Source organism: Bombina bombina, chromosome 7, assembly GCF_027579735.1.
Source record: "Bombina bombina isolate aBomBom1 chromosome 7, aBomBom1.pri, whole genome shotgun sequence".
Taxonomy (NCBI): Eukaryota; Metazoa; Chordata; class Amphibia; order Anura; family Bombinatoridae; genus Bombina; species Bombina bombina.
The window spans coordinates 55,403,347-55,416,200 of record NC_069505.1 but is presented as its reverse complement, the minus strand read 5'-3'; the positions used below and the strand labels follow the sequence as shown (position 1 = coordinate 55,416,200).

Genomic DNA, 12,854 nt, shown 5'->3' with positions numbered 1-12,854 from the left:
CATCTGTTGTAATTTTAATAATTTCTTCTTGTTTATACCCTCTTTCTAAAAATCTTTCTTCCAAAATCTTTGCTTGTTCCTCATAATCCTTTAAATTTGTACAATTCTTCCTAACTCTCTTAGGAATTGTCCCTTCGGGATATTTCTCTTCCATCTAATATGATGACAATTATCTGCATGGATATAATTGTTCATATCCACTTTCTTAAAATAATTTTTAGTAACAATTTGGTTATCTATAATCTCTATATGAACATCTAGAAAGGTCAATTTGGAATCACTTATCTCATGAGTAAAACTTAATCCAAGATGATTACTATTAATATCTTCAATAAATAAATATAATAATTCTACATCTCCCTTCCAAATAATAATCATATCATCTATATAACGACTACATAGCACAAGATTTGCCTCCCAGCCATTACCAAAAATAAATTGTTCTTCAAATAAACCCATATATAAATTTGCATAGCTGGGGGCAAACCTCGTGCCCATTGCTGTGCCTTTTTGTTGCAAATATATTTTTCCTTTAAATGAGTTAATTCTAAGAATAAATTCAATACATTTTAATAAAAAACTTGATTGAGTATACAACATATTTTTTATCATTCTGTAAATAGTATTTTATAGCTTTCAATCCTAGATTGTGATCAATTACTGTATATAAAGAGGAAACATCAACTAAGATAATTTTTCTCCCATTTTATTTCTTTTAGTAATTTTAACAATTCAGTAGAATTTTTCAAATATGCAGGCAGTTCTTTTACATAGTCTTGCAAATAAACATCTACATAATGGGACAGGTTGGAGGTTACAGAGTCCATCCCTGAAATTATCCAAAGTAGTCTAGCTGCAGACTGGAGCTCCACTCTAGACAGGAAACATGTGACCTCCACTGACTCTAGACAGGAAACATGTGACCTCCACTCAAAGCTTTTTTTTTTTTTTTTAATCAACTTTAATGTAACAAACAACCTATAGACAATCATTCTGAAAACGAAACATTTTGCAGCTTTCTTGTTCTTCTTAATGTGCACTCACAGTGGTTACCTTATAAATGACAATCAGCATAAACCACTGTGAGTGCACATTAAGAAGAACAAGAAAGCTGCAAAATGTTTCGTTTTCAGAATGATTGTCTATAGGTTGTTTGTTACATTAAAGTTGATTAAAAAAAAAAAAAAAGCTTTGAGTGGAGGTCACATGTTTCCTGTCTAGAGTGGAGCTCCAGTCTGCAGCTAGACCCTTCTCAAATTATCGTTTGTCCCGGGGTATTCACTGGATCCTTATGCATTTTTGGTAAATAATAAAAAACTGGGGTTTTGGGATACTTAATAACAAAAAATTGATATTCTATTTGTGGGATTAAATTTAGCTTTCTTGCATCTTGTAATATTTCTGTTAATTCATTTTTCTGTTTTTCTTTCGGATCATTTTTTAATATTTTATAGGTGTCTTTGTCATCTAAAATCCTCTCTGCTTCTTTAATATAATCAGATGTATTTAAGACGACAATTCCTCCGCCCTTGTCAGCAGATTTTGTCAAGTTCTTATTTTTACTTAAATTTTGTAATATCTTTCTCTTTTCCTGTTAGATTTTGTTTCATGTTCTTTTTAAATCTAGACAACTTTTTCTACATCTTTTTTAACCAAATCTTCAAATAGTTCTAAATATGCTCCTTTTTCCTGTGAGGGGAAAAAATTTGATTTAGGTTTCAAATTACTATATTGATATATATTATCATTGGTTTTCTTTGAGTTTTTTTCTTGAATCGGATTTTTTACAAAGTATCTTTTTAATGTAATTTTCCTTATAAATTGATTTAAGTTGACCATAGTTTCAAATGTATTCATTGTATTTGTAGGAGCAAAACTTAGTTCTTTATTTAATACATCTTTTTGATCTCTAGTAAGTTCCTCCTTTCTTAAATTAAATATCCCTTGATTTTTTGTTATTTTTTCTTTTTTTTGTGTTTCTAATTTTCCCTTTCCTCTTTTTCCCGTAAATTTAGTTTTTTGTTTCTTGTCTGTATTTCCTCCTTTAGAGGGGTGTTCCCTAAAAAAACTTGTGAATTCTTTTGTATTGTCTTCTTCTAAACTTTCATTTCTCTTTGTTTCCTTCCTTATCATTGCTATATTTATTCTGAGTGGTCTTAGATGTATCCATTACTTCCTCATTTATATAAGTTTCTCCTTTTCTATTGTTCCTATTTTGATTGTTATTATAACTCCAATTTGTATTTTCATTCCTTTCATAATTTTGACCATTTCTCCATTAGTGATGTCGCAAACCTAAAATTTTGCATTTGGCGGACGCGAACTTCCACAACTGTTCGCGAACAAGCGAACCGCTATAGACTTCAATAGGCAGGCAAATTTTAAAACCCACAGGGACTCTTTCTGGCCACAATAGTGATGGAAAAGTTGTTTCAAGGGGGACTAACACCTGGACTGTGGCGTGCCGGAGGGGGATCCATGGCAAAACTCCCATGGAAAATTACATAGTTGATGCAGAGTCTGGTTTTAATCCATAAAGGGCATAAATCACCTAACATTCCTAAATTGTTTGGAATAACGTGCTTTAAAACATCAGGTATGTACACTACTGTTACACCAGATATGAGTTGCACTGGGGTGACACTGTGCTCTGGCAGGCAGGCACTTAAACGCACACATGTGAAGGAAACTGCTATTATTTAACACAGTCAAAAAAGTGTTTTTTTTTTTAAATCTACACTACTGTTACACCAGATATGAGTTGCACTGGGGTGACACTGTGCCCTGGCAGGCAGGCACTAAAACGCACACGTGTGAAGGAAACTGACTGCTATTATTTAACACAATCAAAAAAGTGTTGTTTTTTTTAAAATCTACACTACTGTTACACCAGATATGAGTGGTGGCACTGGGCAAGTGGGCACAGTATACGCTGTGAGCCTGACACACACGCTGGCAGGCAGGCTACTGCAATTAGATTACACAAAAAAAAAAAGCCCTAAAAAGCAGCAGAGATCAGATGAGTCTTTCAGGACTGTAGTGGACACTGAATACACTAGCCTAGCTATAGATTTCCCTACTAAATCAGCAGCAGCTACACTGTCCCTCCTCTCACTAACAATGCAGCTTCTGAATGAATCTAAAATGGATACTGTCCAGGAGGTAGGAGGGTCTGGGAGGGAGGGTCTGCTGCTGATTGGCTGGAATGTGCCTGCTGACTGTGAGGTACAGGGTCAAAGTTTTACTCAATGATGAAGAATAGGGGGCGGATCGAACATCGCATAAGTTCGCCCGCCGCGGCGAACACGAACATGCTATGTTCGCCGGGAACTATTCGCCGGCAAACAATTTGCGACATCACTATTCTCCATCTGTTTGTTTGATTCTTATAGTAATCTTTTGTTTCATAGTTACAATTTGTTTTCTCGAATCTTTTATTTCTATTTCCCCATCTATAAGGTTGATTAACTTCCTGTTCTTTCCATTGATTATTGTTCTCATATTTATTCCTCCAACTATTTAGTTCTTGTCTATTATGATAGGGATCTCTATGATCTCTTTTGTAATATTCTTTGTCCCTAATATTTCGTTCATAATAATGTCCATTATAGTCATTATCGTCATCTTTGTACTTATAATTTTGTCTATTGTAAACATTATTTCTATTTGAGTTTCTGTATATATTAACTTTTTCAGTATTCTCACTTGGATCTGAGTATATTTTTTTCCCATTCTTATACTGTACTTTTGTCCATTTTTGATTTCCATTTATAGGTTCATTTTTTTTTCTTTATTAGTTAATCCTTTTTCTCTATCAAGTTCTTTCTTATATTTAAAAATATATAAATCATCTTTTTCCCTACATACTTCTTCCACACTTTCTTCCTCATTCTTATTTAATGCATCTATATTATAATCTTTCTCATCCCTATCAAATTTTGATCTTTTTCTATCCAATAATTGTATATTTAATTCTTTCAAGGTTGTTTTTATATATTCTTTTTTCTCTTTATATTGTTTGTTCTTTCAGACTTTCTAAGATTTCTTTATAGTTCTCAATTTCTATTGCTAATTGGTCTAACGATTCTCCTCTAGCTTTAATAAGTCTCAATAAGATCTAATGAAGCTTTTTTAAGGATGTTATAACATACTGTAGACCATTTAATAGTCAAATCAAAGGTGCAATCTTTTTTGAGTCTAAGACCCCTAGGAACCATTTCTGTTTCCAAATATTTTCGCATAAATGCAACTTCCATTTTTTGTTTCAATTCTTTCACCATTATTTTACCATTATTTTCTCTAAATTATTAAAAGTATAATCTATATCTATATTCTTTGTTCTGCATACAATCCTCTCCATCTATTTTATCATTCTCAAAATTACCTAAAATTTCTTCTCTAAGAGAAAATGGGTCCATATCCAATCTCTTATTTTGTATCTGACAAGGACAATTACATCCATACCTATTTCCAGATGGTGGATCCTTTCCTTCAAGTAGCACTGTTGTATTCATCCTCCCACAATCAAGCATATCTCTTGCCCATACTGGAATTTCTTGCACCAGCTGCCTTAGCCATTCTGGTTGTCCCTCTAACTGTAGCCTGTTTTCTCCTAGACTTTATATTGGTGTCATTATGTATGCCATTGGGCACACTGTACCATTTATCTGTGTTGTCTCTCATTATCGATCTGGTTCTTTTTTCCACAAGCATAGGTTGGCAAAAATCTACAATACATTTAACTTTCTTTAGTGCTTCTATTGCTAATATTTCCTCAGGTCATCCAACTATAGCTTCAATTTTAACTGTTCTCCCCCCACCTTAATCTCTATCGTCCCTGCACTGACTTGCTGTGGGTTTCCTGTAACTCCTATTTTTACTAAACTGTTCCCATTTGTGACCCTGTTTGTCATAGCAACCACTGCAACACTGTCTAACTTCATTTTTCCCCACACTTGCAATGTAAGTAAATATGGTGGGCTGGTCAGCTGCATGTATGAGGTGGTCTTGTTCAGGGTTTGGGCCTCTTCAGTCTGATTTGTGGTTTTCTTCCTCAATAGCAGTATATTGTGCCCTATTTCCTTTGTTGTGCCTTTCTATGTGCAACTATTTGCCTCTTTAAGGCTGCTATTTCTTCCCCCATCCTGTAATTCTGCCTTCTCAGTTCAATATCTCATATTGCCTTTATTACCTTCTATATCTTTCCTTCTTGTCCTTCTGTAAATCATCACAGCTATTTAATCTCCAGTTTCCATTGGTTCTATTATTATTGTTCCATTTTGGCCCTCAGTAAATCATCACACCTATTTAATCTCCAGTTTCCATTGGTTCTATTATGATTGTTCCACTTTGGCCCTCAGTAGAAATGGGAGCCATTTTCACAGGCATTCTATAATTATCAGACTTTAGAAAAACATTCCAATCCATACCCTTTTTGGAACAGTTTGGTACATTTAAAAGCAACAACCTCAGCACACTTTACCTTTAACTGTCCCTTCATGTGATTTACATGAGCAAGTCACTTTGAATGTTAAGACTCTCTATGACTGGAATATGCCAGAATTCTGATAGCTCCATGTGCATCCTTCAGCCATTCAGTAAGCTGTTCATTCTCCCTATGCAGTTCTTTGTTATCAAGTATAGTTTGCTGATTTCCTACCCTCAAATCAGCTGCAGTACTTGCTGAAATATTTCATTGTTCAATTATTACTTTCAGTTCCTTAACCTTAGTTTCTAAATTTTAATCTCTGCACATTTTATACTTTTAAACTGTTCAGATATCCATCGAGCAGCAAAAATAAGTGCAGTTGTACAATTTTTCTTTCACATTTTTTAAATTTAATTTGATACACCATTTTAAACAGTTCGTGGATCTGTTGGGCCATCAAAACAAATAATTATTTGCTCTGGTTTACTAATTTTTTTTTTTTAGCATTTTTTTTTTCATTATTCCCTCCATTATATATAACGTTAAAAAAAAAATTCAAATATCTAAGAAAATGTACTTAAAATGTCTCAAACACAAAGGTTATCACTTCAATAAAATATGTATTTCTACACAACCGACTTTTTGAATATGTTTAACTTTTCACCCTCCTTCCTGGGCTAACCAATATGTCATAAAATCGCTAAGGAACAGGTTAGAAAATCAAGAAATAGACAAGTGATATAAATATATATATTTTTTTTATTGTGTACAGATATTAAGACACTTACATGAGTTGTGTAGAAGGAAAACTATATATATAAACAGATACAAAAGTGCAAAACAATACATACAACTATACCTGACCCAACCCCCCCCCCCAATTACTATGATACCTTGCTTCTCTAACAGTCCTTATTGTTCTCACTTTCTCTTATGGGCCAGTGTTTCCAGACTTCCTGCTTGTGGGTCTCTGATCTTTAGGGACTGCTCCAGGAGTCACTCAGGATCTTCAGACTGCTGGGCTCCCAAAGTTCCACTCTGCACTGTCCAAAACTGCAGCTCCTCTCCAACATTCCACTCATGGCAGGCCCCCAGAACTTCTGCTTCCACTCTCAGCAGATAAAAAGAAAAAAGGAAAAAAGATGCTCTGCATCATTCAAATACAATCGGGGAAATACAGATGATTGGAGGGTACTCACATATACTGAAGGCACTCAATTGTGCCAAATGGTGCAGGCTGGACCCTTACCAGCAGCCCAGTTTGCTGAACCCTGGCAATGCAGGATCCAATTCCTCTTATGTTAGAAATATATGGGAAGGAGGGAACAAACAAAAGGACCTCGTGTGTATCAATAAGGTAAAACGGAGAGAGTACAAATAAGTACAGTGTACTCACATATGGTGAAGGCACTCAGTTGTGCCAAATGGAACAGGCTGGACCTTTAACAGCTGCCCAGCTCGCTGAACTCTGGCAAAACAGGAATTGAATCCATTGTGATGGGCCCACAAGTGGAAAGATCAGGAAGCGTAGGCTCGGATATACACAAAATAGTCCAAGTGTTTGAGAAAATGCCAAAATATTTATTTTAAAAAATATACTAAAAACAAACTATAAAACAATAAAAACACGAGGTATCGGATGTGTATAAAATCCTCTGGCATAAGGAAATATGTAATGCATTTCATCAGGCATGTCTTACTAGCTCCAACTTCAGGTGTAAAAACCCCACCCCGTAGCATGATACAACAAACCAATCCAAATCTTTTTGTCTCCAAGAGGTGTAATTGATTCACCTGAAACCCATTAGTAACTATAGAAACATAGTGTGTGTATCCAAAAGAGACCTGCTATGTGTTATCAAATGTTATAGCAATTCAGTAGTTAAAGAACTGTAGGTAAAGGAATAAAGTCTACAATCAACTTGAGTGTTATACTAAGATGTAGTTTAAAGCACCTCTTCCGTTGTCTCGATCGTAACAAACAAAGGAAGAGAGAGAGAACAAACCTTCTCCTTTGTATACTTATTAAGATCGCATAGGAAAAATGCATTATCTTGAACTTACTGTTACATTGAAATAGGTTTGCGATCATTAGCATGTCCCTACATGCTCCGTGCTAGTATTGTTGGCGTGTAAGCGTCAATAGGCGTGAACAAAGTTACATCACATTTACCTTAGTCCAATGATATCTAGACTGTCAACAATGGGAGGAGCTATATCCGAGCGTAACTAGACACCTCTGTGTAATCAGTCCAAAAAGAAAAACAGCCATATCTTAAGGCAGTGTATGTGGATGTGTAGTCCTAACATGTTGATCCACATAATGCTTGGTGAAGTAGGCAATACCCGAAAAAGTGGATGTGGATATATGACTACCTAAAAATTATTGTATAGATAGCTATTAGAAATGAACTAAGAGAATCTATACAGCACTAACATTTTAAAGTGCTAGTAGTGGGGCATTCAAGTGATATAATAATGATGATAGTGTGTTGCATAAGATGTCTATCCCAAAATGACCTAAAAATGTTATGAATATAGGTGGGTGATTAGAAAAGAATCAGGAGTGTTATTGCACTATTGTGAATAAATTATTATTTTATTATTATTATACTTTATTTATAAAGCGCAATCATATTCCGCAGCACTGTCCATGGATACAATTCATTTAAATAAAACAATATTATAAAACTTCTAAGACAGGACAGAATTTACAAACACATACAGGAGGAATCGAGGGCCCTATTCCCGTGGGAACTTACAATCTAGAAGGGTAGGAGGTTGAGAAACAGGAGGTGAGGACTGCAAGATTGAGAAAGATGTTAATGCAGAGTTAGAGGGAAATGTTAGGTAAAATGAATATTATTGAGTTGGGTGGTAGGCTTCCCTGAACAGAAAAGTCTTCAGAGAGCATTTAAAGGAAGAAAGATTTTGGCAAAGCCTGACAGCACGAGGGAGAGTGTTCCAGAGGGTAGGTGCTGCACAACAGAAGTCCTGCAGTCTAGCATGAGAGGAGGTGATAGTCGCAGAAGCAAGGAGCAGGTCATTGTTGGATCTTAGTGGGCGGGCTGGAGTATACTTGTTGATTAGAGAGGATAGGTAGAAGGGAGCAGAGTTGGTGAGCGCTTTGTATGCAAGGGTGAGAATTTTGAATTTAATTCTGTGTATGGGGAGCCAATGAAGGGACTCGCAGAGAGGTGTAGCAGATACAGAGTGACGGGAAAGGTGGATCAGCCTGGCAGAGGCATTTAGGATGGATTGAAGAGGGGAGAGGCGGGAAAGAGGAAGGCCAGTAAGTAGCTTATTGCAGTAGTCAAGTCGGGAAATAACAAGGGAGTGGATTATTTGCTTTGTGGTGTTAGCGCATAGAAAAGGTTGAATCTTGGAAATGTTGCGTAGATGGTTGCGGCAAGATATAGAAAGCGATTGGCTATGGGGGTGAAGGATAGATTTGAGTCAAGTGTAACTGAGGCAGCGGACTTGGGGCGATGGGGAAATGGTGATGCCGTCAACAGGGATATAGAAGTCACAGGACGGCTTAGAGCTTGAGGGGGGATAAGAAGTAGCTCAGTCTTGGACATGTTTATCTTTAGGTGGTGAGAGGCCATCCAGGAAGAAATACCAGATAAGCAGTTGCTGACATGAGATAGGACAGAGGGAGAGAGAGCAGGGGTGGAGAGGTAGATCTGGGTGTCATCAGCATAGAGGTGATATTTGAAGCCATAACTGTTAAGTTTACCCAGAGAAGAAGTATAAATGGAGAAAAGTAGAGGACCCAGAACAGATTCTTGAGGTACTCCAACAGACAGAGGCATTGGAGAGGAGTCGTCATTGGCAAATGACACAGAAAAAGACCTGTGAGAAAGATAAGAGTGAAACTAGGAAAGAGCAGTGCCACAGAGGCCAAAAGAGCTAAGGGTCTGTAGGAGGAGAGGGTGGTCAACTGTGTTGAAGGCAGCTGAGAGGTCAAGTAGGATGAGTATGGAGTAGTGGCCAATATTTTTAGCAGAGAGAAGATCGTTCATAACCTTGGTAAGGGCAGTCTCAGTTGAGTGTTTGGGGCGGAATCCGGATTGCAGGGGGTCAAGCAAGGAGTTGGCGGACAGGAAGTGGGTTAGGCGATTGTAAACTAGTTTTTCAAGGAGTTTTCATGTTGGTGGGAGCAGTGATATCAGGCGGTAGCTTTCAGGAGAATTAGGGTCAAGGGAGGGTTTTTTGAGTATGGGAGTGACTATTGCATGTTTGAAAGAAGATGGGAATGAGCCGGTAGAAAGAGAGAGGTTGAAGATGTGTGTAAGGGCAGGAGTGAGGGTAGAAGATAGGGATGGTTTAGATGGGAAGGTATAGGGTCGAGTGGGCAGGTAGTGAGGTGTGAGGAAGATAGCAAGGAGGAAACTTCATTCTCAGTGGCTGAATGGAGGATGCAGAGAGTGGCAGGGAGTAGCAGGGCATGTTGAGGGAGTATTGCAGGTTGGTGTTGGGATGTTGCTCTGGATAGAATGTGTTTTGTTTAAAAAGTAGTCTGCCAAGTCTTGAGCACTAAAGACAGATGAGGGGGGTGGAGCAGGAGGGTAGAGGAGAGAGTTAAAGGTGGAGAAGAGTCGTTTAGGGTTTGAGAAAAGAGTAGATATAAGGGAGGAGAAGTGGGTTTGCTTGGCTAAGTGAAGGGCACAAGTGTATGAATGAAGCATAAACTTAGTGTATGAAGTCAGATTCAGAGTGAGTTTTCCTCCAGACACGCTCAGCAGTACGGGAGCATTTTTGCAAATAGCGTTTTTGCTGAGAGTGCCAGGGCTGCAACTGACGTTGTGATGTTTTGCGCAGCTGGGGAGGGGCAAGTGTGTCTAGTGCAGAGGAGAGAGTTTTGTTATAGTGGGATGTTGCGAGATCAGGGCATGTTATAGTGGAGGTGTGAGGGAGGAGATCTTGAATAGTTTTTGAAAATTGGAGCGGATCCGCAGCATGCAGATTTCTACAGTTGTGGGGGCAGGATGGAGGAGTTGGTTTAGCTGTTGCATTAATATTATAGGTGACTAGGTGATGGTCTGAAATGGGAAAGGGGTGACAGGTGAGGTCAGATATAGAACAGAGGTAGGAAAATGCCAGGTCGATGGAGTGTCCATCACGGTGGGTAGGGAATAGGGTGGATTGTGAGAGACCGAAGGAGGATGTAAGTGAAAGAAGTTTAGAGGCAGCAGGGGCAGATGGGTTGTCAATGGCAATGTTGAAGTTCCCAAGAATTAGGATTGGTATATTTGTAGAGAGAAAGTGAGGAAGCCAGGCGGCAAAGTGGTCAAGGAAATGGGAATTAGGTCTGGAAGGGCGATAGATGACTGCCACTTTGAGGGAGAGGGGGGAGAACAGGCGAATAACGTGGACTTCAAAGGAAGAGGAGGGAGGAGATGGGATTGGAGGTAGGTACTGATAAGTGCAAGAGGGGGAGAGCAGGATCCCAACCCCACCGCCACGTTTCTCACCTTGCTTAGGGGTATGGCTAAAGTGAGAGCAGCAGTGGAAACTGTGTCGGAAGGAGATAGCCAGGTTTCGGTAATTGCTAAAAGGGTGAAAGAATTTGAAATAAACAGGCCATGAATGGTTGTAAGTTTATTGCAGACAGAGCGAGAGTTCCATAGTGCGCAAGTGAAAGGAGTGTGTGCGTATGGGATGCATTTGATGGAGATGAGGTTATGTGTGTTAGGTAGAACTTGTGTACATGTATTAAATATACAATATAAACAACCATACATCAAAAATCATAAACACATAATGTGTTAGTTGTTATAAGTGAGTTGTGTGATGCGTTATTGTAAATTGTGTAGTGCAATCCTAGTAAAATAATGTGAATGTACTAAGTGATATCAAAAATACTAAAAGGAATAAACTGCTAATGACAATGATATACATACTAAAATATCCTTATGTGACTTATGAATATAGAATAGAGCACGTAATGAACATTAAGAGTGTTAAAATGCAAAAATAATATAAGCCTCAAAAAACCTTTACAGACCACTCAATAAACTGAGTACATTTTTTAATATTGTGTACAGATATTAAAACACTCTTACATGAGTTGTGTAGAAGGAAAAATGATATATAAACGGATACAAAAGTGCAAAACAATACATACAACTATACCTGACCAAAAAAATTAAAAAATTACTCTTAAAATAACTCTTAAAAGAGTAATAATTTTTTAGAGTACAAATATAATATTTAGTCTTAAAGGTTATTTAATATGAGGAATTTTAGATCCTTAATCTGACTTGTAAAGTGCGTGTGTATATATATATATATATATATATATATATATATATGTATATTTATGCAATATTTTCTGATTTTATCCCAGAGTGACAATATAGCATACGTCCATAAAATATATCTGTTTATTTACACAGCTTTTATGGCTCATTGAGGAATTAACAATTAAATTCTAACTAATCCAGATATATATACGTTTATGTTTTCTTGACCATGCAAGGCATAAATTAGCGCTGCGGAATCTGTTGGCGCTCTACAAATAACCGATAATAATAATAATAATATATGAAATCTGGCTTATTATTTAGCTAAAAAGGGGCTTACAATGTACAAATTGTAGCTATGGGATTAAATATTTCTATATTATATTAATAGATAGAACTGACTAAGTTCTAGTTTAAAATATTGCATAAATACACATATAGATGAGAAACTGATACATAACCCAATGCAATAAGACTCTTAAAATTACTGTTGGTTTCAAAATAAACAATTATTTATTAGATCAGCTATAAAACATAAAATGGCACAATATTCAATGCATAGGCCTAAAGACAATAACAATTAACATTTACTTATCAGACAAATATACATTTACACAAGCATACATGACATAGGTACCTTGGGATTATCTTGTGAACAGTCTGGATGTTTCTGCTAGCTTCCTGTCCTCATCCTCCCCTCTCTCCCCTGACTCCTGACTAACTCTTGTTCTATATATTCAGAATTGTTCCATCTGTTAGTATTGCTTTGATGCAATTGGTTAATTTGTTTCCCGCTTCACCATATTTGAAAAACTGAATTCCATTGGTCCTAGCTGTTTACATGTAAATAGGGCTATTGTAGGGGGTGGATAGCCATAAGTCATATGGCTTGGACAGCTGTTCTGATTGTAAGGTCAGATGTTCTTTTGTCCATGATAACCTGTTATCTACCATCCACACCCCAACAGGTACATGAAAGACTCCTATTTACATATAAACATTTGGTGACTTATTGAATGGGAGTAAGCCTGAGAAAATAACTCCTTTGTTTACCATATCTTGATTCTTTTTGAGATAGACAGGGCATGGTAAACAAAAAGGCTTGTATTGCTTTTGTTCTTGAGACAGGGCAGTAAACAAAAGACTTCATAGCTTTTGTAACTGAAATAGAGCATAGA

General features: G+C 37.0%; 1 long non-coding RNA gene across 1 annotated transcript in view; it reads left to right on the top strand.

Annotated features, from left to right (window-relative positions):
- Nucleotides 1-1,251: 1,251 nt before the first annotated feature.
- The window catches only part of LOC128635748 (uncharacterized), a 30,948-nt gene continuing 19,345 nt past the window's right edge, over nt 1,252-12,854 (top strand). The window contains exon 1 of the long non-coding RNA XR_008398575.1: nt 1,252-1,302. This is a non-coding gene — a long non-coding RNA (uncharacterized LOC128635748). The remainder of the gene's footprint in view (nt 1,303-12,854) is intronic.